This window comes from Ursus arctos, unplaced genomic scaffold, assembly GCF_023065955.2.
Source record: "Ursus arctos isolate Adak ecotype North America unplaced genomic scaffold, UrsArc2.0 scaffold_34, whole genome shotgun sequence".
Lineage (NCBI taxonomy): Eukaryota > Metazoa > Chordata > Mammalia > Carnivora > Ursidae > Ursus > Ursus arctos.
In genome coordinates this window covers 22,813,945-22,839,707 of record NW_026623030.1, presented here as the reverse complement: position 1 = coordinate 22,839,707, position 25,763 = coordinate 22,813,945, and the positions used below count along the sequence as shown (strand labels likewise).

At 47.6% G+C, this 25,763-nt stretch overlaps 1 protein-coding gene across 2 annotated transcripts in view; it reads left to right on the top strand.

The window, feature by feature from the left end:
- The window catches only part of CUX2 (cut like homeobox 2), a 257,661-nt gene that overhangs the window by 23,253 nt on the left and 208,645 nt on the right, over positions 1-25,763 (top strand). The window contains exon 1 of one of the 2 annotated variants that reach the window (XM_048221286.2): positions 10,140-10,317. The exons of the other annotated variant lie outside the window; for it this stretch is intronic. The gene's annotated coding sequence lies outside the window, so the exon portion shown is untranslated. Of the gene's footprint in view, positions 1-10,139; positions 10,318-25,763 lie in introns of those variants that run through there. 2 annotated transcript variants of the gene reach the window in all.

Below are 25,763 nucleotides of genomic sequence, written 5' to 3'. Positions count from 1 at the left end.
TTTTCTTTTTTTTTTTTAAGATTTTATTTATTTGACAGAGATAGACAGCCAGCGAGAGAGGGAACACAAGCAGAGGGAGTGGGAGAGGAAGAAGCAGGCTCATAGCGGAGGAGCCTGATGTGGGGCTCGATCCCATAACGCCAGGATCACGCCCTGAGCCAAAGGCAGACGCTTAACGACTGCGCCACCCAGGCGCCCCAGTATGTCCAGTCTGTTTCCTGGTCTCTTCATTTAACATTGGCAGTAGCCTTTTCCACAGCATTTTGCTGTCTTTAGAACAAGCGTTTTATCAGCCTAATATATTATGAAGCAAATGGATCACTCTCCAGCCTCAGCCAGACCTTGTCCCTGGGCATCTCCAGGTTGGCCTTTGTCTTTTGTTTTTGTTTTTTGCTTCTAAAAGACAGCAGTGATGAAAAAAAGTGTGTTCTGGTTTTATGTTCTTGGCCTTATTCTTGGTTGGCAACGAGGGATGGAGGGCCTTGTGGCCAAGAACCTGTCTCCAAAGTTGTGGAGATAGGGTTCAAATTTTGCCCTGTCAGTGAGACTTCAGGCCCGTGCTGTTCCGTCTGTGCCTCAGCTTCCACATCTGTGACATGGGTACCCTGTCTCATGAGAATATTGTTGGTATTAGGTGAGTAAATTTACCTGAAGCGTTTAACTGGGGACTGGCATATAGTAACACCCAGTAAGTGTTAGCACTTCTTGTGTAGCCAGCAGGGGGTCTGTCCTATTTGCTCTTCTTTCCCGGCAATTGTGCTTGGCATGGAGTGGGTGCTCAGTTAATCCTTGTTGAATGACTGTGACAGGCACATTCACACATAGGTGCTTTTCTGCCCGTATATATGTCCGCTGGGGAGTCTTGTGTTTAAATACAGATGTGTGCACATACACACGGACAACACACAAACACACACAGAGCTAAACCAGGGGGAGGGCACAGGACTATTCTGATTGGGGGGTCCACGAGCATTTTATTGCGATTAAATATATATCGGGTGCTTGTAATGTGAACTTAGCACTTGCAGTAGATTAAACAGGGCCATGAAGCAAAGGCCTGAAAAGCCGTGGGGCTCAACTCAGTGAAGAGGCACCCAGTTGAGAAAGCAGAGTGGGAAGGGGGCTGGGGCTCAGGGATTCATTCATTCATACAGTCAGTCAGTCAGTCATCCATATTTCTCTGGCACCTGCTATGTGCCAGGTCCTGGACCATGTGCTGGGGATGCCCTGGTGATGCCCTGGTGATCAACACAAATGTGTTCTCTGCCTTCATGGCACTGTTGGTCTCCATGGTGTTTAGAAGTAAAATCCCTTAAGAGACTGACATTAATCAAATAATTACACATATTTGGAATTACAAACCTTGCTGAGGGCTGTGGAGGAAATGAGTTGGGAATGATAAGATTGTATAACAGATTTAGTCTGGAAGTTAGGGAAGGACTCCTGAGTTGACCAAGAGAAGAGGGACTGTGGTTGTCCAGGTAGAGGACAGGAGCAGCACAGGCAAAGGTCCTGGGGTGGAAGGACACACTTTTGGTTCCAGGAAGTGAAAGCTGGCCAGTGCTGCTGGAGCAGGAGGTGAGGGACAGAGAAGTGGAGTGTGGCTGGGGAGGATAGAAAGGGTTGGCTTAAACTTAAGGCTTATAAGTCCTGGTGAGGCTTTTATCCTGAGCAGAGGAGAACAGTGGCTGGGGAGGGGGGATTGGAGGGATGAAAGAGGAGGAGAATTGAAGGGGTCTTAGGGCGTAGGGCCTGGTGTGGGAGAAGTGGCTACATAAGGAGGCTCAGCTGCTCCCATCACTATCTCCTAACCGAAGACTGTGTGCATGGCCTCTCCAGGCATTCATAAACTTCACCACTGTACAGTATGGAGCAGGTCAAGGAAGGGACAATTTCCCTGGGCAAATGGGGAGGCCTCAAATATATGCTTCCTTTCCGCCATTTATTATTTACCTAGGGGCTTGTGAAAAGAGAAAGATCCAAAAAAAAAACAAAAACAAAAACACTAAAAAACTCCCACCAAATCTAACATTGCTCCAGGCACGCAGCCTGAGGGAAAAAGTATTTTTTTCTCCAATGTTTGTGCGTGTCTGAGTGTGTGAAATGCCATGTTAAAACTCTTCAGCCCCACCAGCTAGGGGACTCCGGGGCCTTCAGAGCTGTCAAGAGGGGGCACCATCCCTCTCACATCTCCACCGAGGGCTAGCATAGCAGGGCCTGCCCTCTGCAAAATGGTGGGCTCTATTTCTCATCTGCTTTGTGTTCCAGTAACTCAAGTGTGGCCTGCCTCGGGGGCCGGAGTTTCTCAGGCTGGTTGGTTCCTGGAATGGTGGAATTCCCGAATGACGCAGGGAGTCCAGGGGATTTGGCGGCTGCCCCTACATAGTGATATTCTGTGCCTCACACATTCTTATTAGCATCGTAATCGCTCCAAAATACTGATTCATTATCACGCTCTGAGCTGCAGACTGAGGCAATGGGGTTTAATAGTTCCGTATGAGCCATTCTGGGCTGTTGAGTAAATATTGCTCATTCTGAAAAATTGGGTAAATGTGTGTTTATGCTGGCGATGAGCAAGGCACCAGCCAAGTAGGTAGTTGGTGTCTGGGCTGGTGCCAGGCGAGGTGGTGGGGGACAGGGGCATGTTCACACTCCCAAGAAATTTCCAGTTCATGTCTGGCTGGCCTTGGAAACACTCCTCTGGACATAGAGATTGGGATTAGGCATGGGGCTTTGCCCAGAAATGCAGGTAGAAGGACCCTCATGTTCCTTGTGCATGTGGCAATGGTAGACAGGAAAGACCCTGGGCCCTCCACGCTTGTATAGACAAGTGATTGAATTCATAACCGGAGAGCTGGCTACCGCGGGCATCAGGAGGCATTTTGGCAGAGGTTAAGTGTACAGGTGAGTGTGTTCTACTCTGGGGTCCCTGTTCTGCCGCTTGCTAATTATGGGACCCCAGGCAAGTTACTTGACTCCTCTGTTGCCTCAGTTTGCTCATCTGTGGGTTAAACTTAAGGCTTTATCTGTAAAATGGGGGTGATAAAAGTACTTCCTGTAGTGTTGTGTGGGATTTAAATAAGCATATACTTACAAGGCTCAAATGGTATCTGGCATTGTGTATAAGAAATGTTTGCTACTAACATGATTCTGGTTTGGTATCTAGAAAAGATACCCACTTGGATCTGGCTATCTCAGGGGTTCTTTGTCTTTGAGAATCTGGTGAAGGCTATGGATCTTCTCTTCCAGAACATGATAGAGACACATGGCATTTTTTAAAAAAAGATTTTATTTCTTTATTTGACAGAGAGAGAGGCAGCGAGAGAGGGAACATAAGCAGGAGGAGTGGGAGAGGGAGAAGCAGGCATCCCGCTGAGCAGGGAGCCCGATGTGGGGCTCAATCCCAGAATGCTGGGATCATGACCTGAGCTGAAGGCAGACACTTAATGACTGAGCCACCCAGGCGCCCTGAGACACATAGCATTTTGCATATAGTTTCAGGGGGTGTTGAGTCCTCCAAACTTGGAGCCATTTACTCTAAGAGCTCTTGATCTCTGTTGTGTATCACCTTGTCAAGTGGAAGTGAGTCATAGGCTCCAGAACCTTCTAGAACTCAGTTTTAGCTAAGACCTGGGTTTCATCCTGGCTCTGCTTCATATTTGCTATGTAAAGTTAGGCAAGTGAAGAGACATCTCTGAGCTTTGCTCTCATACTTAATGAGGAGTTCTTCACATGAAAAGGATTTGGATCATATGAAGCACTTGATCCAAAGCCTGGCACACAGTAGACCCTCAGTAAATATCATCATCTTCAGTATCTTTGTTCCTCTTGATTGAGGACCTGAGAGTTGCTAGATGTAGGTTCTGTCCTTCTATTATGTTTATAGATCCATATATAATAATTCCACTTTATCTGAAGTTCTTCGATCTGATCCTGCTAGTTGAGTGTCTGTTAATTCTCACGCACAGTAGACGGTTTCCCCGTGTATTTTGTAATTTTGGGTTGAGAGCTCATCTTCGGTAGGATTGAATCTTTGGGGATTTGGGGGCCCTGAGTTACTTGAAGAGTAGAAGATGGCCAACTTTTTCTGTGAAAGGCCAGATAATAAGTATTCTTGGCTTGGCAGTCTGTAGTCCCTGATACATCTGCTCAGCTCTGCTGTTATGGAACAAAAACACCCATAAATACATCGACTAATAGTTATGGCTGGATTTGGCCCACAGGTGATAGTTCACTCACTCCTGCTCTAGAGAGATTTTGTGTTTGCTTTTGTATAATGTCCAGGTATATTACCAGAGGAGAATGATTTTTGTTTTTTTAATATTAATTGCTTGGCTGAGAGTAGTAGTTCTCCAAGTGTGCTCACTGGACCAATAGCATCTGGGAACTTAGACATGAAAATTCTTGGGCCTCATCCCAGATCTTTTGAATCAGGAATCCTGGGGGGTGGGCAGTGGAACCCATCAATCTGTGTTTAAACGGGCCATCCAGGTGATTCTGATGCACACAAGTCTGAGAACTCCACGGGTAGCATAAAATTGAACTTGAAACCCATGTGAGGGCAGACCCATGGTTACAAATTCTCAGGGGAGGCTACTTTTTGGTTTTCCAATCTAGAGGCAAGGCTAAGACCGATCAAATTGTCTCCTCTTCTTCCTGTATTAGTGGACAGAAGTGTTCTGACCCACTCTGACTAAAGGTGAAGGCCTCTGGACTACCAACATGGTCACCTGTCCCCACCCCTTCATTGCCAAGGGCACTGAAGTATCAGTTCACAGACTTAGCAGTTTGATTTTGAGTTTCCTTTTCAGTTATGGCCCTTCGGAATTTTTCTCACTTTTTTACTGAACTGATGTGTATATTTAAAGGGATGCTGGTATGTTTTATCCAGCATTTCTGGGTGCTTTGTCGTGGGGAACATTTCAGGTTATCTTGTCTCCCATATTATTAGACAGAGAAATTCTTTCAATGTAATGAAAGATTGAGCTTCTTCATTAGAATTCTTTAGAATGTCTAGCAGCACCATGCTTTTCAGGTGAACTGACACTTGTCACTTGCCCTTGGGGTCAAGGCCCACTTTGTCACTCCTGGCGACCAGAGGCTAAATATCTCCTGGAGAATCTCTCCATCTTAGCCTTTGCCCAGGGCTTGAATCCAATTCGGCCAACATTTGTTGCAGCTACTGGTGCTAGGCCCTGGGTGTGGGATGAAGGGGTTTCAGCTGTGTACAAGTGACAAGCATCTGTGCTACGGAATGCCACCCCATGGTCATTATACATGGGGACCTTCCTCTGTCCCAGCATGTAAATCCCCTTGTGCCACTCTAGGGGAGCTTAACTCCTTAAAGTGTTTTACTCTAGGAGTCAGAATGGGGTCACGATTAAGAGCACTGGCTTTGAGTCCACTAGAATCAAGCTCAACTGCCAGCTTTGCCTCTTACAAGCTGTGTAATCTTGGGTGAGCCCCTGAACTTTTCTGAATATCAACTTTTCCACCTGTAAGATGGGATGACAAAGGGTTGCCAAAAGGATCCAATGAGATCATTCATGGAAGGCACTTGGCAAAGTGCCTGGTACCTGGGGAATGCTCAATGAATATTCCTTTCTGTGACCCAGATGGTCATTATGAGTCTGCTTCTCGTGTTAATGGACTTGGAGAAATCAGGCTGGGGAGGTGGCAAAGCCCTCAAGCGCTCATGGGATAGCAAAATCAGGCAGTGGGACAGAGAGCATTGCTCACTGTATTGTAGTGTTCTATACCTTACCAATCCCGTAGTGGCCTTCTCCATGCTTTGTACCTCTTCCCCTAAATCACCTCACCCAACCCAGGCAGAGGGGGTGCTGCCACTCATAGTACTCCCTCCCCCCGTCTATGGTGATTAGTCCAGAGGGAAGTCACATGGCTCAGTCTGGGCCAATCAGAGAGCTTCTCTGGGATTTTTCAATTAGAACAAAGAGGGGAGTCTGTTTTCTCTCTAGCTGAGATGCTGGAAGGATGGAAACCTAGAGTTGCCTGCAGCTGGGGTTGCAGACAGCCACCTGGGGACAGAGTGCAACCAGCCTGCAGAGAGACGCTGAGTCAAGATAAGAAGAAAGACAGAACCATGGTAGAATCATCGTGGAAGCTGCCTTCTTCTCTCTCTCTTTACACTTTGCTCATGGATGCCCATCCTGTTGTTTTTTGTTGTTTTGTTTAAGCTCACTTAGATTAACTTCCCACCACCTACAATGAGAAGCCCCCCCAAAACATCTACTTATGGAAGGTTCTGGAAACTTTTGACCACTCCATTACACATGACCAAATTTCTACAAAGGTGAAGCAGACACACGTCATGTCTGCCACTGGCCTGGTGCTGACCTGCTGGGTGGTGCAGGATGTGCCCTGTTGTTTGAAGAACATCATGTGGAGGACAAGGGGACAGAGGGAGGCTACACGGTGTGCCAGGACACAGCCCTGGGCAGCACTCCACAGTCTATGGGATTTTGAACACTCTTTCTCCACAAGAATTTTCAGAGAGGGACTGGGCAGTGACTTCACCATAGTCATGTCAGTAAATCTCCCAGAGAAATAAGGTCCAAAAGAGTGTCAGCAGATGTGGGCTGTTCCCATCCTCTGGGTCTCCAATTCACTTCAGAGGAGCCTGTTGGGACCCCCTAGCAGGGGTCATCTAGCTCCTCCCCAGTCACGCTTGAGCCAAGCAGGTGGCTCATTGGGCCTGGATTTTGCCCATTTAAATGCGGCCCTAGACACCTGCAAAGTCCCACAATGTCTTCCTGAGCCCGCTGCACCTGCTGACGTTCAGCACAGTTCTCCCCACTCATCTTTGATCTCAAAAAAGATCATCTTGAAAAAAGATTGTTTTGTGTGCAGTTTAGCCAAACGCCACTTTTTCACATTTTGCCTGAGTTGCTCTCCCCCCTCCTCTTCCTTTTATTTCTTTCTTGGATTTGCTCTGGGGTTGGCTTCCTCCAACCAAAATAACTCTCACAATGCATGGCGCTTCCTGTGGGTGAATGACATCTGTATGAAAAGATGGCAAAGCTGGCCGATTTCTGTCCTTTGAAGACGCTTGTCAGCGAGTCGGTGCTGGAGTGTCAGACGTCACCCGGGGTGACTGTGGAGACGCCGGCAACAGTGAGCTTTTTTCCAGAAAGCCTTCAGCCCAAACTTTAGGCTCTCCAGGGACCTAGGAGCAGCATCCATTTTCTGAAGAGATTAAAGGCGATGCTGGTTGGAGCAGCTGGTATTTTCTACTATGTTCCCAGCAGGGCCCTGCAGCAGTGCTTTGTAGCTCACCTGCTCTGCCTTTCCTGGTTCGACTCTGTTCCCTTCTTTGCTGACTTGTGTGCCGCCTCAGGGGGTCTAGTAGCTCCAGGCAGACCCCCGAGAGGAGAGAAGAAGGGGTGCTGACAGTGCCACCATGGCTCTCCTAAGCGAGGGGAGGGGGAAGATCTCAGGGTTAAAAATGTGGCTCATTCGGGTTCAGATCCCAGCTCTGCCATCCTCACTGAGCCAGTCCTGTCACTTCTCTGAGCCTCCGTTTTCCCATCTGTAGAATAGGGTCATTTGGTTTAGTGAAGAGTATACAGACAAAGCACTTCCTTAACATGGTGCCTGCCACATAGTGCTTAATAAATTTGAGCTGATGCTCACTTCCCCACATGCACCCTGGCTGACCCTCCCTTATGGCCCATGCATCAGCAGAAGAAACTGCATCATGCCCCCTCCCGTCACTGCCAGCCTGCCCCCCAAATGTGACCCCTTCTGACTTCTAACAGCACACATCAATTTTGCCTGTTTGTGAATTTTATGTAAAGGGAATCAGCCAGCACATGCTCTTTTGTGTCTGACTTCTTTCACCAACATTGTGTTCTCAAGATTCACCCACGTTGTGGGGCGCCTGGGTGGTTCAGTCGTTAAGTGTCTGCCTTTGGCTCAGGGTGTGATCCTGGCATTCTGGGATCGAGCCCCACATCAGGCTCCTCTGCTGAGAGCCTGCTTCCTCCTCTCCCACTCCCCCTGCTCGTGTTCCCTCTCTCGCTGGCTGTCTCTCTCTGTCAAATAAATAAATAAAACCTTTAAAAAAAGAAAAAAGATTCACGCACGTTATTGTGTGCAGTTGTGGTTCACTCATTCTCATTGCCATTAGCATTCTTTTGTGTGAGTAGACCACAATTTATTCATCTGTTCTCCCGTTGATGGGCATTTGGGTGTCTTCCAGTTTGGGGCTCCTACGAGAGCACTGTTAGGAATGTGGGTGCACGATTGTCTGTTGGCGTACAGGCACACACATTTTTCTTGGGAACATATCAGGGTTTCTCCATCTTGCCACTGTTGACATTTGGGGCTGGATGATTCTTTGTCATGGGGACTGCCCTGGGTATTGTAGGATGGTTAGCGGCATCCCTGGCCTCTACCCACTAGATGACAGTAGCATCTCCCAACTTGCAACAATGAAAAGTGTCTCCAAGGATTGCCAGTGTCCCAGAGGAGGTGGGCAAACATCACCTGTGGTTGAGACTCAAGGCTGTATGTCCAGGAGTGGAACAGCTGGGTTACAGAAGGCATGTGCATAGCTTTGGTGTAGTGGTTTTCTGAAGTGCTTGTATCAGTTTACACTTCTGCCAGCTGTGTTTGACCTTCTGATCATTTCTCTAATGCCTTTATGTGTAACTCCTATATACATTTTATGGATTGAGACCATGCTGTGAGTATTGCTCCACCTCATGCTAGATTACGTGATCTTGTCTTTCATGTCTTTTATCATTTATTCTCCCATTAGAGAGTAGTAAAGTGATTGTCTGTCCTTAACTCTGGAATCTGACTTCCTTTAGTTGATTACCCAGCTCTGCCTTTCCAGCTGTGTGGCTTTCGCCAAGGGGCGTCATTGCTCTGTGCCTCAGTTTCCTCTTCTGTTAATAAGAACAATAATGCCTGCCTCTGGTATTTGGAGGGTAATAGTTGGATGATAAATATTTGGATATTTACACGAGTTAAGTCATAGATGTGAGGCGTGTGGAACAGGGCCTGGCATGGCAAATGCTGTGTTGACTGTTTCTATCCATTTTAGAGGCTATATAATATTCTCTCAGTTTATGTCAGTAAGCTTTTGGTGTGGGATGGTAAGTGTTTTTCAGCTTGTCAGATTTCACAAAAAATAAAAATAATATTGGATGCCTAGTTAAATTTGAATTTCAGATAAACAACAAATTAATATTTAATCTGGGTATAGCCCATACAATATTTGGGATGTATTTATACTAAATAATATACGTTGTTTATCTGAATTCACATTTATCCAGGAGTCCTTTATTTTATCTAGCTATCCTTTTTTTTTTTTTTTTTAAATTTGAGAGAGAGAGAGAGAGAGCATGCACACACACACATGAGCGTGGAGGGGAGGGGCAGGGGGAGAGGGAGAGAGAGAATGTCAAGCAGGTGCCCATCGCGGAGCCTGACTCAGGGCTCTATCTCACAAACCTGAGATCATGACCTGAGCTGAAATCAAGAATCCGATACTTAACCAACTGAGCCACCCAGGCGCCCCATTATCTAGTTATCCTCTTAATTACAGTTTCTTTCTCTGCTGAGCATTGCAGTGATTAGCATCCTGGAAGCTGCACACAAATTGTGTTTCCCAAACTTACCTTCCCATTTGAATCACCTAGGGGGCTTGTTAAAGTACAGAATCCCAGCCCTACCTCAGATCTCTTGAAATTGAATCTCTAAGGCTGGACTGAGAGTCTGAATTTTTCACCAAAGCCCCAGGTGACTCAGAACCAAAACTTTAGGGTAAACTCCTGTTGCCCATGTTTGTGATGTACTAAGTGGAAGGTTGGGCAGGAAAAACTCTTCCTTGTTGCTCCCTGCCTGGTTAGCTCTTCCCACTGGGTGAAAATAAAGGGCCTGGCCTTGCCTAGCCTTTCCTGGGACTCCTCTGCCTAAGGCCTCCAGTCTGGGTCAGGGGTTGAGGGGTGTCCCTACCTCAGGCTACCTCTCGCAAGCTCAGCTCAGAGCCTGCCCCAGCTTTACAGGAAGCGACACTGAACTTTGGCAGCAGGAGGGATAGATGGGGGCGGGAGCGTGGGCACTAGGACCAGCTGCATTGATTTCTGTCTGCAGTTCTTGGAAGGCCTGTCATGAGGAAAACAGACAGTGGATAAACAGTAGAGGCGGCATCAGCAGCAGGGAGGACTTGGCTGCCCTGGGAGCCCGTCTCATCTTAAGGTGCTCACCACGTTCTGGCCGCCACTGTGGGGGCCATGGAGCCCATTGGGCCCAAACCTGAGGTCTGTGGTGATCCCACCATCTGGCCAGGTAAGGGTGGGCCCGGCCATGGGGCAGGGCCTGGGCTCCCAGATTCACTGCCCTTACCCTGTCTCTGCCTGGCCAAAGCCTCAGGAACTTATGGTCCATTCATTCAGTCCCCCTGGGTCTTCTCTGGTCTGAATTGGGCCAGGCTGGGCCTGAGGACAGTGATGGACAGAGGCACTGCCCCCTGCCAGCTTCTACCCCCTTCCTGAGTCCTGCCTGCAGGAGCAGCCGCTCCTCTGACTCTGGAGGACAGGTCTGATTTCTTTTTCATCACAGCCACTGCCAGGCACCCCCAGAGCCACCAGGCCACAGCCAGCTGGGCAGGCTGTCCTTGTCTCCTCAACTCAAAGCCACAAAATTACAGCTCAGACGGGATCAATATGATCAGGTCGAGGGGCCTTCAGAGGATGATTTTGCTTTGAGGAGAGGTCACAGGGGCCTCAGACTTATAAATATATTATTATTTAAGAGAGGATTCCTGGTGATCTATAAGAGTTTGTTAGCTGGGGAGGCAGCCTCTCTCTGGCCTCCTGGATGCTTTCTTGGGGCAGAGCCAACATGTCTAGGCAGTTAGGCTGGAGTGGATTAGGTGCTTTCCGCCCCTGCAATGAGAGCTCCTTGGGGTTTGGGTCTGAGGAGGGAAATATTAACCTTCTTTCTACATTTATTTGCTGCTGACAGCTTGTGCTAGGCATAGACGTTTTTGGGGGAAGAACTTGTCAAGCAAATATTTTAATTATAGTGCTATCTTTCTTTTTTTCTTTCTTTAAATGTTCGTTGTAGGCTGGGCATGGTTGTCAACTGAGGGAGTAGTGTCATGGCTAAGGCCGATGTGGGCCTTGCCCTTCAGAGTTTGTAGTCTTCATTATTTACTCCTGTTGGAAAGGAACCCAGGATTCAGAGAGGCGGAGTAACTTGCCCAGGGTCACTCAGCAAGAGGCTCCGGCCAGGTTCGGCTCTGGCTGGCAAGTGAAAAAAAAATAGTCTCCACTTGACCAAATGGGAAACTGAGTCTGAATAATGATGATGGTGATAACAGCCAGCATTAATTGAAGCTTACTATGTGCCAGGCACCATGCTAAGTGAGTTCCAGGTAATTGGTATGATCACCCCATTTTTTTAAAGTTGTGAAAGCTAAGGTTCAGAAAAGTGATTTCACTTTCCCAAAATCACACGGCTATCAATTGGTAGGACTAGGATATGAACCCAGGACTTTGGCTTTCAGGCTCAAGCACATATTGTATAGGTCCTTTCTGGGGTTCCTACTAACGCCTCATGCACTAAAGAGGCAGGTTGGAATCCTCACTTTTATAAAGGTCGAGCATTTGGGTGGGAGGTATGCAGTTGAGGAGGATGTTAATCCACTACTGACTTTATCATACATTCCTCTGAGGAGTGCAAAACACCTGGCATCCTGGTAGCAATAATATTAATAATAACAATAGATACCATCTGTGGAGCATTTGAGTAATTCCAGTGTGCCTCTCATACAGGGAAGACCTGGAACACTTAAAATACATAGCAGCTTTATTATTCCCATTTGACAGGTGAGAAAGCTGAGGCCGAGAGGGACTGAGTCACGTGCCCGTGATCTCAGCCACAAAGTGGCAGAGCTGGGATTCAAATACGATTTGCCTGCACAGCTGGCTGGCTCTGCCAGAGGCTGCTCCGTAGAGCCCATGCTGGTGTCTCTACTCCTCCGGGGTCTCCTAGAAGCTCAGAACAAGGAAATGGCTCACCTCAGTCCCCTTCATCACTCAGCAGTGGTCCAGTCCCTTCTAGTTTCCAGTCTCCTTCCAGCCCTGCCTGAGACTTACATTTTTCCCTCTTAAATCATCCTCTCTAATCAGGTCAGCTGTGGAATACGGGCCCCAAAATAATAATGCCAGTGCAGCCACTGGATTTCCTGCTTGCTTAGCAGGATGGAAACTTTGGCGTGGGTATGTATGTGTCCTTTAAAAAACCCTTTATTTACTCTGCTCTTGTTTTTATAAGATACGACACTTAACGAGGCTTTAATTCAAGGTCAAAGAGTCTAGAAGTTGGCAAGAAAGCCCATCGCCCCTTTGGGCCCTGCCAGACACATAAACAGCCAATGGCTGGCTTTTTTCATCTCCTCTTTTAAACAGTCCCATTGCAACAGAGCTCTTCCTTGCACGAGGAGGTAAAATATTTGAACTGACTGTATTGCCTGTTCCTAACTGTTTGCAAATGCAGCCAGCCCCCTTCATCTTTGTTTATTTTTTCCTTTTCTGTAGTTCAAGGAAAATAATTTATTAACTTGGGAATTAGGAGTAATATTGTTCCCCAGCCCCACATCCACCCGAGGCCCGGGCCAGCCTGCCTGTTCTGCTCGGAGAGTTGAGAGAGGCTTCTCTGTCAAAGGTACAGCCACGGCAAGACCCAGCCGGATGGGGCTAATGTATTCACAGTCATGATACGAAGACCCCAAGTGTCTGGAACCCTAGCCTCTGGGGACCAGCAGGGCCACGCCATCGACCTGAACTCCCTGGACTGCGCCCCTGTCTAAATCCATCAGGCTTGCTAGCCCCAGTCTTGGACCACTGAATAATTTACGGTCCCGCGGAGCAGCGAGGAGCGGGTCACTGGAGTTCATGGGTTAATAACAGGTTTGGTTTTCGATGTCAGCAGCTCTCTTGATAACGTATGAAAGAATCCTATTCTGTTGATTAGATTTTGAAATGGATCAATTTTTAATCAGCCAAACACCTGACTCACTCAATAAGAGTTGCATTGTGGAGACAGGATGGAGGCCGGCTTTATTTACAAGAGTGTTTGTTTTTTGGGGGCCATACGCAAATTCCCACCCAGATCCCTCCTCCTGGAAGAAATTGACCGGATTATCTCCCACCTCAAATGGCAGCATTTGATTCACCTTCTGATTAGTTGGGAAATCCATGGGTCTGTTTAAGAGATAAGAACAGCAGCTAAAGGTTTGATTTAGTCATCTGTGGTTATTGATGGAAAAAGCATTTATTTGCCAATGGAGAAGTTTTGCTTAATGTAACAGCAAGGAAGAAGGGAGGAGACAAAGGGAGTCTGGGCAGTAGCCAAGGGTGGCAAAGGTGTTCTAGCTCTGGAGGTAGCTGGGTTTCCAGCCCTGTTCTCAGATTTTCAGAACAATGTATGGAAGCGGGCAAATGAGTAAACTGGACGCATACAGGTTCATGGTGGAAGGGAGTTCTTCTGATCATTTTATTTATCCATTCAACAAATAGTTGAGCACACAGTGTGTACTGGGCTGTGTGTTCGGCATCAGGGCTGAAGCCATCATTGAGAGAGACACGATTGCTGCCCACATGGAGCCTACATTCTGGAGAGGGCCTGAGGCAGGCAGTGTAGAAGAAACAAGGTGTATAACTACAAAGTGTACAAAGTGCTGTGAGGAAGCTCTGAGGAAAAATAACAAGAATACCTGGTTTCGATGGTGGTCAAGGAAGGTCTCTGAGTGAAGAGAAATGGAAAGCGAGCACCAGGCAGGCAGGAGATCAGGGGTGAAGGCCTTGAGGCCGGCGTGCTGGGGGAGCCAAGTAAGGCCAGGTGGGCAGGCGAGTGGATGACAAAGGGAGAGAGAGAGAGATGGAAGGGAGGCTGGAAAGGTAAACAGGGATTGGGTGAGGTAGAGGAAGGACTTTGGGTTTTATCTGCACTGCCATGGAGAGCCCTGGGAAGGTTTTGAGCAAAGGAATGGCTTGTTCAAGTTTTGCCTTTGAAAATGTCACTCTGAGGAGAGGGGGCTGTAGGAATGGCAGACTGCTGTGGGGTCTACTGCAGCCATGCCGTGAGCAGTGATGGGGATGGGGACTAGGGACACAGCATGGAGTGGGGTGAAGGGGACAGATTCTCCAATTCTGGTCCGTGGCCAGGTGGTTCAGGAAGAGGGGGTGGTGCCTGGGCCGGCTGGGGCCCTGGCCCGGCCTGACAAGGTCTGTAGCTCTAAGCCTGTGGTGGCCTCGTCCCATGAGAGTGGAAGGATTCTTTGTGGCAGAACACGACCCATCTGTGGACTGGTCCTCCGGACTTTTCATCAAACTGGAAGAGCTAGGAACAGTGTGGTACAGAGGTTGGAGGCTTGGGCTGTGGAGTCAAGTGGATGTGAGGGCTTACAGTCTCAGCACTGCCTTTTATAAGCTTGTGACTTCAGACAGGCTGCTCTTTGCACGTATAAGCAAGTGAGAATAATTCTTGATACAGAACTTTCCAGAAGAACTCATAAGAAACTGCCAACAGTGATTGCCCTTGGCAAGGGGACTTGGTGCAGGTGGAAGATCGACTTTCTCCTCTATACCCTCTTGTAGCTTCTGAACTTTCACCACTGGCAAGTATTATCTGGTCAAAATCGTCCATAGCATTTGTGGTAGATACACTGTGACATTCACCGGCTGGGCCTGCAGTGGCCTTTAGAGCAAGGACTGGTGTTGGTACCCTTGATTTACAGATGAGGCTCAGAGAGGGGCAGTCACTTACCTATAATCACACAGTCGTACCTGGTGGGCCCTGACCCCTCTCTCTTCCCAGCTCAGCTTGTCTTTCTTGTTGCTGCTGGTTGAGGTTGTGGATTTGGTAGGACATGGAGGAGCTGGACTTTCCCGGCATGAATAGCGATTTCTCATTCCCCAGTGCTCTGCTCCAAGAACCATCGATTAGGTGGCTTTATTTATTAGTTTAATCTTTGTACATCCCTCAGTGCCGCTGTTCTTGTACCTGCAGTCTGTCTTTCGGGGTGGGGCGGAAGGGCCCGCATCTACATCTATGTGTGTGGCTACAGGATTGGGAGTGTCCATGTGGCTTTGGGACTTGGGGGAGGACGCCTCACTTCCCAGCTGCCTTTGTGACAAGCAGTCTTTCACAAACATCTTAATCCAGGCATTGCACAGAGTAATTGCTTGCTAGGGAATCTCAGTAGAGAGAGCCATCTGATCTAGTGCCAGAAGTCCTGGGGTCTAGTTCTAGCACATCTATTTGCTTGCTGTGTGACCTTGAACAAGTCAAGTTCTTAGGACTTTAGTTCCTGGGAGTAATGTTAAAATCATCTCTTTGTTGCTTTGAACAGGTGGTGCACACTCCACCCCAGGACCTTTGCACTTGCTGTTCCCTCTTTTCTTACGTGTCAGCATAGCTTGCTCCTTCACTTGTTTCATCATTACTCAAAAGTTACCTTCTCAAGGATGCCTTCCCTGGCCACCTTAACCAGAATTTCACAATACACACACACACACACTTAAGCACATACCATTCCTTCTCTCTCTTCTTTTCCCTGCTAGTTTTTTCTTCCTTAGCACTTAACATGATTTGATCATTGTGTATCTTTTAACCATTTATCTTGTTTACTGATTTCTCTCATTAAAACATTAGCTCCAGCAGGGCAGAGATTTTCGTTTCCTTGCTTACTGCTACCATCCATCTAAAATGGGGCTTGGCACACAGTAGGTGCTCAGAAAATAACTGTTGAAAGAATGAATGAAGTAAATCAGTAGAAGGCACTTAGAACAGTGCCTGATACATAGTAAGACTCAATAAATGTGAGTTATTATTACTAATATTACTGCTAAGCTTTCCTGGGCCTCAGTTTCCTACCCATACAACGGAGGTGCTGTTGATGACAGCTGTCGTCGAGTTGTTGTGAACTTGCGGTGATGTGGTTGTTGAGTTTGAGCTCAACATGAGCTCCCAACATAGTAATCCTTCAATAAATAGAAGCTATGATAGTCCTAAGTACAAAATGAATAACGAAGGCCCCCTGGTTATGGCAGCATTTCCGAGAAGTGGAGTCAGTGACTGGGACCCGGAGATCAGCCCTCACCAGCCCACCACCGGCCTGAATAGCTCCTACTGTGTTGAGGGGGGGCACTACTCTGGTTTGCCTTTAGCTGCTATCTACTCAGTGTCCACTTAAGGGTTACAAACATCCCCTGATTCCAACTTTCTCAAGGGGTATTGTTCCAAGCAAAATTCATTTGATTTTGTTTTCATTTTTTAAAAAGTGTGGAAATTGGTTTTTTTTGTTTTTTGTTTTTTTTTAAGATTTTATTTATTTATTTGACAGAGATAGAGACAGCCAGCGAGAGAGGGAACACAACCAGGGGGAGTGGGAGAGGAAGAAGCAGGCTCATAGCGGAGGAGCCTGATGTGGGGCTTGATCCCATAACGCCGGGATCACGCCCTGAGCCGAAGGCAGACGCTTAACCGCTGTGCCACCCAGTCGCCCCTGGAAATTGTTTTTTAAGAAGGGAAAGACCAATTAATATTTAATGTTCCAAGGAAACGTATTCTGCGTATTGCTATGTGGATAAAAACCAGCCCTGAGCAGCACGTAATATGTAATTTTTATAAATCCAAAAAAAACAAGGCCTACCCCGGCCAGGGGAACAAGATTTATTCATTGGCCTAGTCTCAGGTCCTGTGCTTTACCCCAAGAATGGAGGAGGAACTAGCATCTAGGACTCTTAATTGCAAGCAGCAGAAATGGATTCAGCCTTGCACCAAGACTCATGTAAGGAGGGACTTCTCCACCCACAGGAAGGAGCTTCTGAGGCTGGCTAGCCAGAAAAGCATGACAGATGTTCCTAACAGTTGGAAGGGAGTAGGATGGGATGGGGCGGGGATCCCCAGCTGAAAGTAAGGGGTGGTTGCTAGATGTACTGAGAATTGGTGCTGGGGCATTGGTCATGCACTATGTGGCCTGAGGCAGAGGTAAAAGCAGATTAGCAGATGCTGTCACCAGTCCCCGGGGGCTTTTCAGTGTCCTCTGTCAAGCTTCTACCTGCTGATGATTCATCTCTGTGCCCTGGGGGTTTTTGTTTAAAACCACAAGACTACTTTGCCTGAGATGGCGCTGGCCAGAAGTCCTGGGATATAACCCCTGGGAGTAGTCCTCAATCCCAGGAGTTGGTGAATAAATACCCCAGCTCCCTCACCCATGAGTGGAATAGTTCCTAAGTCTCTTCTGCACTTTTTTTTTTAGGTGGCGGAGATTATAGACCATTTTTGTGTTTGGCTTTCTTAAGGAGGTTTTTAGGTTTTCAGCATTGGGAATGTATTATTTTGTACTTTGAAACTGGCCTGCTGCAGAGAACGGCAGTATCCCTGGAAAGGTTGGAGGGGGGTGTGGGTGGGGATAGCGTGGAGCTCAGTAGCATCTCTGTTTTTGCTCACACTGTGGTTAGAGCAGCTCAGGCTTCTGTATTGAGTTCAGGAGAAAGGGAAAAGTGGAAATCACAATGCACCATTTAAGGCAAAACTAAAGGGATTGGAATCAGTCCAATAAAAGGCTGATGGCCTGACTTGGGTTGGCATTTAGGGTGTTTTCTGGATTTGAAACTTCAATGGAAAAAGGTGTTTGAATTAGTTAATTATTTCTTGAACATCTACTATGTGACAAGTATCGTGCTGGGTACTTTTCAGGGAGAGATGAGTGAGACCAAGTTTTCCACTGTCTGAGAGAACCCATAAGGAGCACTGAGCAGAGTGGACAGGGGTGGCAGGTAGCCTAGGAGAAATTGAAGCCCAGGGCATGGAAGCGGAGGAAAGACAGAGATTAGATCAGCCGGGAGCCTGGGAGAAAGAACAGGGAACTGATACAAGCCTTGAAAGCTGGAAGGCTTGACAGGCTGACAGAGGGAGGAGTGTATAGCATGGACAAGGGCCCAGAGGTAGGAAGGTCAGGGCCAAGCCTGGGAACTGCCGGACAGGATAGCTTGGCTCATGTATGGAAGGGAGATGGGGATTTAGGCTGGGAGAATGCAGGGTCCTGAATGTCAAGAGGGGATGCTGGGTAGTTTCTTGGGCCATAGGTAGTCATAGAAGGTGTTTGAGCAGGAGAGTGTGATGTTTGGAGCTTTGCTTAAAAGATTCTTTTTATTGTAAGGTTTCTCATCCTCCACACTATTGATGTTTGGACCATTTGGTTGTGGGGGTTGTCTTGTGCATTGTAGGGTGTTTAGCAGCATCCCTGGCTTCTACCCACTGCCTCCCTCCTAAATGTGACAATGAAAAATATCTCCAGATATTGCCAAATGTCCCTTCGGGGCCACAGTACCCGCAGCTGAGAACCACTATGTCAGATTGAGTGAGAGCAAGGAGTCCAGCCAGGGAGCAGCCACCATGCTGGTGAAGAGTGCTGCAGCCCAGAAGTAGGGCAGGGATGGAGAAGGAGGACACAGGTTCTCAAGGCCTTTGAGAACAGGACTAGAATGCCAGGGATTAGAAGGTCAAGGAGACCACGGAGGAGAGAAATGTTGGAGCCTGGTCTTCCAGGGGCCAGGCTCCAAGGTCCAGGGCCCGATGGGTCAATGGAGCTAGGGACAAATGGAAAAGGAAGAAGAACCTTCAGGGTGGTGAGGGCTAGGGGAACCCAGAGCCCATGCATCTTGGAATGTCTCTGGGCCTTGATACAAAGTGGGTTCTTGGTAAGGGGGGAGGGTGATATTGTTGAAGGAAGGAAGGAAAGAAGGAAGGAAGGACGTATTTTATTAAAAGGACTGAAATTAAGTAAGGAGCTAAAAGACTTTTCTATGCCATTTAGTGAGTACCTACTGGGTGCACACAGATGGGCACCTGTGTGGCCTCTGATCTCATGGAAATTATAGCCCGGATGAGGAGGGGTCGCTGAACAAGCAAATGCACAGATTATAATAAATACATGGTTACGGATGGCACTCAGTGCCAAGGATCGGAAGCATGAAGGAGTTTGTGTGTCAGGAGCCGAGGCTGGGAGGAGAGGCCCAGCAACTGGTCAGGGGCTGCCGTTAGTGGGGTGGCCCACATTTAGCCCAAGACGCTGCTCATTCAAGGTTGCTTTGGTAGGAACAGAGTGACAAGCCACCCATGGCACAGGAGAACAGTGAGAGCAGACCAGACAACAGGATGATTTCCTTGAGTACTGGGAATAACCAGGGAAAGCTTTGAGGAGCTGAGAGCAGAAAGCTGAGAAGTTTGCGGGGGCAAGTGTGAGGGAACAGCATATGAAAAGGCATCATACCTGTGCTTGACAGAGACCAAGGTTTATGGGGAGATAGAGCCTTGACCCATCTCCTTAAACCTTATAAATAAGTATGATTTCCCTCCTGGCTTCCAGCAGTGAGGACCTGATTGGTGAGTTGGTGTGGTTGGTGGTGTCTGGGGTGGTGGATGTTCTCAGAACCCTGATTTTCTCCTCCCCTTTTCTCCCGTTTCTACCCTGTCCGTGTTTTCAAGAGAGCAGGTGGAGCGGCCCACAGATGCCCTCTGTCCCCTTACACCTTAGCGGTTGGCAACCTGTAGATATTTTGAAAGTGTGGTTTTTAGTTCCTTCCATGTACTGCTGAAGAGAGCAAACTTAACTTTTTCCTTTTTTTTTTTTTTTATAAGACCAATTTAAAAAAAGTTTTTTTTTCCCCCGAGCAGGCCACTGGCTATTTCAGAAATAGTAAACAGGAGTCAGCGCCAGGGCATAAGTGGTCGGTTTTAATTAGAACATTAAAGTATTTTAACGCTTACACTTTATATTTTTGCGAACTTGATTATATAGCATTTTAAATGCCTGTGAACGTTTTAAGGACTCTTGGCGATGAATTATTTGCAATTTCACAGGAAACTTCTATTTTAAAAGCAAAACGATATGCAAGTGGCTGTGGAGGCTTGGCAGCAGCAGCTACACTGTATAATGAGGAAACACGTGATGGGGGTTGGCAGACGGCCCGCCGTCACCCAGGCTTCCTGGCGACCCCCTTCTGGAGAGGCTCCTGCTGGGTGCAAGGGATTTGTGGAAGCCTCAGGGTCCAGTGTAGGTCTCCAAAGGCCTGAGGATTGATTCTCTGCCCCCAAAATCTCAAGGGTGTCCCTCGGTCTCTCCCTCTCTCTCTGGCACTTGGGGCGACTGTTCCCCACCCAGAATCCAAAGGAGGCTTCTTAAAACACAAATCAGTCTCGTCACTCAGTTGCTCAGAAGCTTTCAGAGGAAAGTCAAGGCTCACATCAGAGGCTCCAGACCATGGGCAGTCGGCCCTGCTGACCTAGCCCCATCTTCTCCTGCTGTCCTTCATGTCAGCACAACCCAGCCGCGTAGGCCTTCTCATCGTCCTTTTATGCTCTGAATGTTATGGATCCTCTGCTATGTGCCAAGCATTGTTCTGGACACTGGTGATGTAGCAGTGAACAGGCCAGCAGCATTCCCTGCCCTCGTGGAGCTGCGTGCTGGTCAAGGGAGAGAGGTGGCAAAGAAACAGGTGAATACCAAGTGTGAGAGGGTGGGGAGGGGTGCTGGTTTTGATGGGGGCGGTTAGGACAGGATTAAGAGGTGACATTTAAAGGCTTAAATTGAAATGAGAGAGCAAGCCAGTGATGTGCTAGAGTTGGCTTGTGTAGGATCATGAGAATCAATTGCCCCCATCTCTTCCCAGATCTTTGTTCAGTGACATCTGGCTGGTTGCTTGGCTTCTGCCATGGTAGGAGTATTTACACTGTGGAAATGGCAGATGCTACAAATTAGGATTTTTTTCCCAGAGAGCTGCTTGTGAAGCATTTACCAGCACACATGTGGAGCAGGTCATGCAGAAAAGCCTGGGGGGTGTTCCAGGCATTCCCTGTGGGGGAGTGTGTTTGGAAGACTTGAGGAAAATCATGAATGGGACTGGGTGAGTAAAAGGAAATGTGAAAGAAGACAAAGCCAGAGAGTTCCTAAGTGTTTTTGGTTTTTGAAAAGCTTGTTTGTGCCCCAGGACCTTTGCACATGCTATTCCTCTGCCCCCGATGCTCTTCCCATGGCTAGTTAATTCAGTTCCCATCTCCTCCCAGAGAGGCCTTCTCTGACCATTTTTGCTAAAGCACATTTTCCCCTTTATTCATTTATCAGCGCTCCCAGTATTTCTTTCAATTTGTAATTGGATATTGGGTTGTTTAGTGAATTAGAGTCTGTCTCCCCCATTGAAGTGTAAGCCCTGAGAAGTCGTCTTGCTCCCTGCTGTCTTCCCACCTTCCAGTAAGGGTCCAGCCTGATTCTAGCTGCATAATTCCTAGGTCCCTTGTACTTAACCTGGAAGCAGCACAGAGGCAAGTTGAGGCCTCTCTAGTAATGGGCACAGTAATCGTCCCCCAGCTGCCAGCCCGTCAGTGAGAAAGAACAGCTCTCTGCTCCTTTTGAAGACTTTGGAAACATTGGAGGTTAAATATTCCTGTTATATCATGGCTGGCATTTTTATTGTCACAAGAGCAATGGGTGCAGGAGTTCAGACTTAAGATGAAGTTTATTTCATGATGGAGAAAGGACCCAGCCTACTGGCATCTGGGACCATGCAGCCAAAGGTGCATTGAGGAGAGAAACATTTTGATCACAAGCAATAGGCTTGGCTGACCTGATTATTTCGTTTTATAATGATGAGAGCTTAGAACATTGATTGAGGTTATCAGCACTTAGGTCTTTCATAGTTAATGAGCAACTGTCCAATTTATATTAGAAACAGTCACTGCCCGGGGCCCTTAATGAGGTGTGTGGTAACAGGAAGGCTGTTAACATTGCAGAAGTGGGTGTGGACCAAAGAGGAAGATGGCTCCTTGTTTAGGCCATCAAATCACCTCCCTCTGTCCTTGAGGGTTCAAATCCTGTCCCTGCCCTTCCCAGCTGTATGCTCTTTGGCAAGGTGCCTTAGCCTCTTGTAACTCAGTTTCCCCTTCTGTAAAATGGGCTAATAGTGTAGTTGTCTCAGGGAGTAGTTTACAGTTAAAGTTAAATCCTTAGGAAGATTTAAAGTGATGATGTATGTGACAAATCTCAGAACAATTCAGAACCTGGTCAACACTCAAGGAACATTACTGTTATTTGAGCTATCAGGTGATGGTGTTGGCGCTTCCAAAGCCTGTGAAATGGGAACATTGTAGCTTGTTCTAGTATAACAAGGACCTTCCTAAAGAAGACACCCTGAATGAAAAGTTGCTACGGAATTTTCTGGCTCTTCACCTTGAGGCAGTGCAGGTTTAACGAGAAGGTTTAACGAGAAGCTTGTGGGAGCAGTTACTAATTTTATCAGTAATCAGTGAACTTTATCCATTTCTGTGTGTATTGCTGTAGAGTGGACTTTGCTAGAAGTCATCTGCTCGGTTATTCAGTTTTGTATTACTGGAGAGGGCAGGGGTCTTTGCCTCATTTGCTGCTCTGTCCTTGGTGTCTAGAACAGCACCTGCACATAGTTAAGTGCTCAATAAATATTTGTCAAAGGAATGAAATTATATGCCTGTATGGGTTTAAAACTGAAAGACTATATTCCAGAGAAATGGAAACCTAAACTCACCCGAAACCCGAACATGAGTGTTCGCAGCAGCATTGTTCATAATTGTCCTAAAACAGCAACCCAGTCGTTCTTTGGCAGGTCAGTGGTTGAGCAAACTGTGGTACAACCATACCATGAAACATACTCATCAATTAAAAGGAATGAACTATTGATAAGCTAACGACTTGGATGAATCTTGAAGGAATTCTGTGGAGTGAAAAAAGCCAGTCTCCAAAAAGATGACATACTGGATGATTCCATTTATATAGCATTCTTGAGAAGACCCAGAGAAATGGAGAACAGATTAGTGGTTATGGAAATGGAGAACAGATTAAGGATGGGAACAGGGAGGGAAGTAGGTATGGTTATAAAAGGGCAACGTGAGGGACCCTCGTGGTGATGGAAATGTTCTGTATATCGACTGTATCAATGTCAGTATCCTGGTTGTAACTGACTGTGTACCACTGTTTTGTAAATTATGACCATGGGGGAAAGTGGATGAAGGGTACAGGAGAGCTCCGCGTTCTTTGTTATGACAGCATGTGAGTCTACAATGATCTCACAATAAAGTGTAAAAAGTAAAGGAGTAAAAGCATTTCATTAAATACTAGAAATGCAGTGGACTTAACCCTTGCTATGTGATACCTTAACTCAAATCTTTCAACAGCTGCACGAAGTAGGTGGATGTGAGGTCACCATTTTACAGGGAAGGAAACAGGCTCAGAGAGGTTAAGGGATTTGTCTGAAGATACACAGCTGGCAATTGGTGGAGATGGGACTCGGACCTGGGAGTGTCTGGCCCAAAACCCTGAGTTCTTTTCTCTAGGTCTACAGCTCTGAGTCTCTGTGGTTTGGATGCTGAGTAGAGCCAAGAAGCTCAGCTCCCTCATGCCTCATCACATGATGTCTGACCACGTAGCTGGGCACCATGGCTGATCTCTTAAGTGACTGACAACTCTGTAGGGAGGAGATAGCCGAGAGTCTGCCTGGGTTTCCTGCCTGACTGCTCCTGAATGGCCTGCTGACCTCAGGAGTCATAATCCGCTCCCAACCCTCCTTCTCTGTCTTATGCGAGGATGTCGAGTGTGCAGTGCTGGTGTTTTGTGCCCATTTTACAGCTGGGGAGATGAAGGCACAGAACAGGGAAGGAACTGGGGACTGTTTCAAGTGGAACAAGGGCGGTCCTCTCCAGCTCTAGCACTCGAGGGTGCTGATCATTGTTCCTTTGCTCTGTCTTGCACCGTTGCTGTTCCCAGCACATCTTCTGCCCCTGATGTGGTAGCCACGGCCACAGGTTCTGTAGGCAAAGTCTGGTGGTGCTGAGATCGAGTGTTTGCCCTGCAGATCACCAGACTTTGCAAAGCCTAGGACAAGTGTTTTCTTTTCTCCAAGGCTCCCTTTTATCACCTGAGAATGGGGATAATAATGAAGATTAAATAAGAAATCAGAGAACACTTTGTAGGGAACAACAGTCACTGGCAGTGTCTGTGGTCTAATTGGGAACTCTGATCTGTCTGCCCTGGGGCGCAGAGCTCTGAACAGAGTATGCTGAGAGGAGCATATCTCCCTCCCCAGGTCATCTTCCCTGACATGGCTCCTTGGGGCCTGTGTTCTCCTCACCTGAGTTCTGCTTAGCTGTTGTTTTCATGAGCAGGATGGCACACGCTGTCACAGGGGCCACCCAGAGAGGGTCTGGGAGGCTTCCTGTGGGAAGCAACATTTAAACTGTGAGCTGAAACGTGACTGGGTGTTGCCAGGTGAGTGAGAGGAAGGAGAGGGAAAGCCATTCCAGGAAAAGGGGACAGCAGATGCCAAGGCTCGGAGGTCAGAAGGTTCAGGTGCTTTGGGGAACTAACACCAGGGCATTAATACTTGAACATTAAATAGGCCCAAAGCAGAACTCAGTCACCCTGGCCCTCAGTCTTTTCTGGAGGGATCCCAGGGGTCTTGTGGCCAGGTAAGGAATTCAGATTTCATCTTGAGGGCTAAGAGGAGCCATGGAGCGTTTGAACAGAGGAGTGATACAGCTAGACCTACACTTGAGAAAAGTGGCTCTGGCTGCCATGTGGAATGGAGAGGAGAGGAGCAGAGGCAAGCCGCAAGTGGAGGCCAGGAGGCCAGCGGGGAGGCTGCTGCAACATCTTGCTGAGCAGTCATGGGGGACTAAAGCAGTGATGTGGGAGTGGACTTGGATTGAAGTGCATGAATTCAGGACATTTGTCTGTGTGGAATTGATAGAGCTCAGCAAGGGGCCAGAAGAGGGAGCATCTTGGGTGAACTGGATTTCTGACTTGCATTCTGGGCTAGGCCACTTAGAGGAGGCCCCTTTTACCTTTCTATTCCACGGTCTCATCTGTAAAATGGGGGTAATTTGCACCTCCCCATCTCTTGGCATCTTTGGTCTCTGTCAAATGAAATGAGGGTCAAATGAAATGCTCCTAGGGCTGTTGCCTCACAGTAAGCAACAAAAGCCCCAAATCCCACACCCCACCCAGAGGCCATGACCGTCCCCATGGGAACGAGGTCCTTGATGTTTAAGACACAACTCCCTTATTTTTCCAGTGGTTTTCCAAATGTGCTATAACCTGATCAGCTTAACACAGATATACCAACTATTGCTTTTCTTTTCTTTCTTTTAATGGTAAAGACTGGCTTTGGGCTCTCCTCCCTTTTCCTGCTTATCTCAGGAGATGTGCTGAGAAACAGTACTATCACCAAACAGCAGGTTCCACAACAAGCACAAATCAGCATTTATGAAGCACCTACTGTGTGACAAGGCCTTCCTGTGTGGTACCTGCTTCTCTTTCTTCTGGATTAAGAAGTGATGGAGTCCAGGGGCACCTGGGTGGCACAGCGGTTGAGCGTCTGCCTTCGGCTCGGGGCGTGATCCCGGTGTTGTGGGATCCAGCCCCACATCAGGCTCTTCCACTATGAGCCTGCTTCTTCCTCTCCCACTCCCCCTGCTTGTGTTCCCTCTCTCGCTGGCTGTCTCTATCTCTGTCGAATAAATAAATAAAATCTTTAAAAAAAAAAAAAAAAAAAAGAAGTGATGGAGTCCAATAGACTGGGATTTATGTCTGTCTGTGCCATGTCCTAGCTAACTCCAGCTACTCCCAGCCTCAGTTTGCCTGTCTGTGTAAGGGGTCACTCTAGACTCACCTCAAAAGGTGGCTGAAGAAGGTAGCG